Source organism: Chrysochloris asiatica, unplaced genomic scaffold (genome assembly GCF_000296735.1).
Source record: "Chrysochloris asiatica unplaced genomic scaffold, ChrAsi1.0 scaffold00020, whole genome shotgun sequence".
NCBI classification, from domain to species: Eukaryota; Metazoa; Chordata; class Mammalia; order Afrosoricida; family Chrysochloridae; genus Chrysochloris; species Chrysochloris asiatica.
Window position 1 is genome coordinate 16,995,020 of NW_006408538.1, and position 5,281 is coordinate 17,000,300.

Sequence of the window (5,281 nt, forward strand, 5' to 3'; positions counted from 1 at the left end):
ATACTTAGATGGGTGTGTATTTTGGTATTTTTTATGCTTTCTGATTGCCTCCAGGTAGATGTGATCAGGAAATGGGCTTCCCTTTTCACTCTTCTTTTTGAGAAATTTCAAGATGCCACTGTTGGTCGTTTTGATGTAACTTAGGATTTAATTTTTGGCCTGTTCCCTTTTTTGTCTGCCCGTTCCACAATCCCCGTTCAGGCCTTTTTTCTAGTTATAAACAGTTCAGGGATGGCTGTGGCCGTTTGGTTTTAAGTGGAAACTGCCTCTTTAAATTTCAAGGTGATCTGTGCACATGCGTAGTAAAACCCTCCGAGGGTGGAGCTAGGGTTTCCCCTACCTCAGGCACCCCTATGGTCACCAGAATGGAGGTATGCAAATACCAAGCGACCAATGAACAGATACCAAAAGATTAGTAGGTTCATACCTTTATCTCCACATTTCTGTCAGGCATCCATGGCTGTTCTGATCCTTCCCCCTCTTGGTCTCACCCAAGATGGCAGCTCCTAGAGCAGCTGAGTGTCTTAAATTAGAAAGCACTGGATTTCTTGCTTTTGCTACAAATTCCCCTAGCTGTAAGCCTTCCAACCTTGTAAATATTCCTTTATATGTGGTTCAGAGTTCTGGGACCATCCCCTAAGCCTGCTTGATCCTGTATTCTGTGTTGTTGCTAATGGAGCTCCTCACTGCACTTCCACCTGATCTGCCATCTTGTTTGTTCTCTGACACATTTCTTTTGAATGTGTTATTTCCAGCATGGTAAATCATATGATTATCAGATTCAAAATGGCTCACTAATGCCTATGATGTTGATCTGTATGCATTCCATTTCATTTTTGACAACTTCTAATTTTCACATATTTATACTTCATACATACCATGGTCCAATTATTAATGGGTGTTTACAGCTGCTTTTCTTCATTTTGAGTTGTGCCCCATTAGCAAATGAAGTTCCCCAAAGCTTACTTTCATTTACATCATCATAGTCAACTGTGCTTTGAGGAGGTAGCTCTTCCCCAGTCATATTTTGAATGCCTGCCAACCTGATGGACTCATCTTTCAGCACTAAATGTGACAGTATTCTAGTTCTATTAATCATGTTTCAGTATTCAGTATTTTGGTTCTATCTGACAGTATTCCACTGCTATTTGTAAGGTTTTTCAGTAGCTAAACATTCAGAAGTATCCTACCTCTCCTTTTCCTAGTCTGGAAGCTCAACTGAAACGTGTCTATCATGGGTATAGCCTGTTAGTATTTAAAATACCAGTGGCACAGCTCCCAGCATCGCAACAACACACAAACCACCACAATGTTGTTGTTTTTGTTAGGTGCCATCAAGTCTGTACAAGTCTGTAACAGCCAATGACCCGGGACGTCCGGAGGTTACTTCCTTGAGCCCATAGGGTCTCTGGCCAGCATGTCGGAGCGTGGCCACATGCTGGAATTTTCGTCTGTGACACTGGACCTCAGCACCCCAATACCTGCGGTCTGTAACACTTCAGTCTTTTCTCAATTTATATGGATGTTGTTTATTGATCCAATGGTGAGGATTCTTGTTTTCTTTACATTGAGATGCAATCCATACTGAAGGCTCTGCTCTTTGATCTTTATCAGTGAATATTTTAAGTCCTCTTCACTTTCAGCAAGCAGATAAGCATCTGCATATTGCAGGTTGTTAATGAGTCTTGCTCCAATCCTGATGCCACATTTTTCTTCATATAACCCAGCTTCTCAGATTATTTACTCAGTATACAGGTTGAATAAGTATGGTGAAAGAATACAACCCTGTCGCACACCTTTCTTAATTTTAAACCATTCAGTGTTCCCATGTTCTGTTCGAACAACTACCTCTTGGTCTGTATACAGGTTCCTCATGAGCTCAGTTAAGTGTTCTGGAATACTCATAGTTTGCAATGTTGTCCATAGTTTGTCATGATCCACACAATCGTGACATAGTCACAATTGCATAGTCAATGAAGCAAAGGTAAAGATTTTTCTGGTATTCTCTGCTTTCAGCCAAGATCCATCTGATGTCAGCAGTGATATCCCTCATTCCACATCCTTTCCTGAATTCAGCGTGAACCTCTGCAAGTTCTCTGTCAATGTATGGTTGCAGCCATTTTTGTATTATCTCTAGTAAAACTTTACTCACATGGGATATCAAAGATATTGTCTGATAGTTTCAGCATCCCATTGAGTCACCTCTCTTTGGACTGGGCACAAATATGGATCTCTTCCAGTCAGTTGGTCAAGGTAGTTGTCTGCCAATTTTCTTGGCATACATGAGTGAATGTCTCCAGTGCTGCATCAGTTTGTTGAAAGATTTCAATTTGTGTTCCATTAATTCCTGGTGCCTTGTTCTTTGCCAATTCTTTCAATGCACCTTTGACTTCTTCCTTCAGTATCATTGGCTCTTGATCGTATGCTACCTCTCGAAATGGTTGAGCATCGACCATATAGTTTTGGTACACTGACTCTGTGTATTCCTGCCATCTTCTTTTGATGCTTTCGGCATCATTCAATAATTTGCCCAGAGAATCCTTCAATAATGAAAGTTGAGGCTTGAATTTTCTCTTCAGTACCCCCAGCTTGAGAAATGCTGAGCGTGTTCTTCCCTTTTAGTTTTCTGACTCCAGATGTTTGCACATTTCGTTGTAATATTGGACTTTGTCTTCTCTAGCTGATCTTTGAAATTTTCTGTTCAGCTCTTGTACCTCCTCATTTCTTCCATTTGCTTTAGCATCTCTACAGTGGAGAGCAAGTTTCAGATTCTCTTCTGGCATCCATTTTGATATTTCCTTTCTTTCTTGTCTTCTTAATGACGTTTTGCTTTCTTCCTGTATGATGTTCTTGATGTCGTCATCCCATAATGCTTCTGGTCTTTAGTCTTTAGTGTCTAATGTATCAAATCTGTTCTTTAGATGATCTCTAAATTCAGGTGGGATATATTCAAGGTCATATTCTGAGTCTCTTGGACCTGTTTTCATTTTCTTCAGCTTCAGTTTGAATTTGCATATAAGCAATTGATAGTCTGTTCCACAATCTGGCCCTGGCTTTGTTTTGGCTGATGATATGGAGCTTTTCCACCTTAACTTTCCATAGATGTAGTCAATTTGATTTCTGTGTATTCCATCTGGTAAGGTCCATATTTTTAGTCGTCTCTTGTGCTGTTTATAAAAGGTATTTGAGAGCCCTAAGGACAGACATGACGGTGGTCTGGAGGCTGAGTGTTGTCTGCGGTGGTCAAGGAGCCCGAGCTCTATTCCTCTGATCTCCAGTGATCAGACCTACTCTTGTGTCAGCATTTCTCCAGGATCAGTCTACTCCAGAAGTGCAGCCCATTCACCTGTCCCCCAGCCACTGTTCACGTTCCAAGGCTGCATCTCTCCACAGGACTGGTGAGAGGGTTGTCAGTGTTTTGCTCCTGGGTCTGCTTCCAGGTGCTTATTTGAATCCTTACTCTCAATGGACTACTCTCTAGCTGCAGTTCTCCATGGTCACTGTGGCCTGGGACAGGTTGTTACTGACTGTGTCCATGAGGAGGCACCCCAGAAAGCTGCCAAGGATGGCCTCCTGACACTCTCAGCTCTAACCTCTGCTGGTCTGTGCTATTTCAACTATCACAATGTCAGTAGCTACAAAGCTGTGGTCATGCTGTGGAAGCTCTGACTTGACTTAGTCCCTTAAAAAATGTTTGTCCACCTCTCTGCCTCTGCTCTGTCACCCTGTTCAGCTATCCATAAGGAGGTAATAAGAGCTGTCCACTGGTCAGACAACCCTCATCTAATCACTTGATTTTTTTCATGATTTAATCTTGGAGGAAAAGGTTTGAGAGGAATTAATATTCACAGAATAGTGAGACTGCCTTCCATATTCTGTGAGATAATGGGATTGTCTCCTAGCTTTTTAGAAGACTCACAGTGTGACAAAAGATTGATATGAGTGTGTACCTTTTAATTTATCAATCTCTTCATGGGAATTCAATTTGTTATTATCAGCACGTTACATTATTTTGTTGTTATCAGCACGTTACAAATACCTCTTCAGTGTTTGTCCTAGGAATGGTGGACAATGGGAAAGTCTCTTAACTCACAAATAAAGGCTTTGCAGAAAATTTTAACTGTCTTAAGTTTTGGAAACCTCCTCCTCTGGTTTTTTATGCTTTTCTGTTGATGGTTACATGTCCTAGTGAAACTTTAAATTTCTGAATTTTAGGGGGCAAAGCTTGGAGAATGTTTAAATTAAAGAAGTTCCATTACTTGTAGATATATTAAAATATAGATTGCAAACTGAAACGTATCCTTCAAATGTCCTTAAATAATCTAACTATAAATATAAAACTGAAAAGTAACAAACTACTGCTCTTTTCTTACTTTGGGCATCTCTAATATGAAAATGTATTCTATGAAAATGAAATTTTTAAATAAAATTATACATAATTTTTAAAAAAGGTATTTGAAATGAACAAATCATTGGTTTTGCAGGAGTCTGTCATGCGATCTCTAGCATCATTTCTATCACCAAGGCCATATTTTCCAACTACTGATCCTGCCTCTTTGTTTCCAAGCTTTGCATTCCAATCACCAGTGATTATCAATATGTCTTGATTGCGTGTTTGATCTATTTCAGATTGAAGACGTTGATAGAATTCTTCTAGTTCATCCTCACTGGCTTTAGTAGTTGATGCATAAATTTGAATAGCAGTGGTATTAACTGGTCTTCTCTGTAGGCGCATGGATATTATCCAATCACAGATAGCCTTATACCTCATGACAGATCTTGATATTTATTTTTGATGAAGAGTACAATACAATTTCTCTTCAATTTGTCATTCCCAGCATGGTAAACCATGTGGTTGTCAGATTAAAAATGGCCAATACCAGTCCATTTTAGCTCACTAATGCCTAAGATATCAATATTTATTTGTTCCATTTCATTTTTGACAATTTCTAATTTTCCAAGATTCGTATTTTGTACATTCCATGTTCCAATTTTTAATGAATGTTTAAGCTATTTCTCTTCATTTTGAGTTGTGCCGCATCAGCAAATAAGGTCTTTACTCCATTCCCATCATCATGGTCAATTCTACTTTGAGGAGGCAGCTCTTCCCCAGCCCCATTTTGAGTGCCTTCCAACCTGAGGGCTCATTTTCCAACACTATATCTGACAGTGTTTCTCTGCTATTCATAAGGATTTCAGTGACTAAATATTCAGAAGTAGTTCTTCGCTCCTTCTTCCTAGTCTATTTCTGTCTAGAAGTTCATCTGAAATCTGTTCACTG

At 39.7% G+C, this 5,281-nt stretch overlaps 1 pseudogene; it reads left to right on the forward strand.

Moving 5' to 3' along the window:
* The first annotated feature begins 3,205 nt into the window (after positions 1 to 3,205).
* LOC102814526 lies at positions 3,206 to 3,669 on the forward strand (annotated as a pseudogene).
* The last annotated feature ends 1,612 nt before the right edge of the window (positions 3,670 to 5,281 follow it).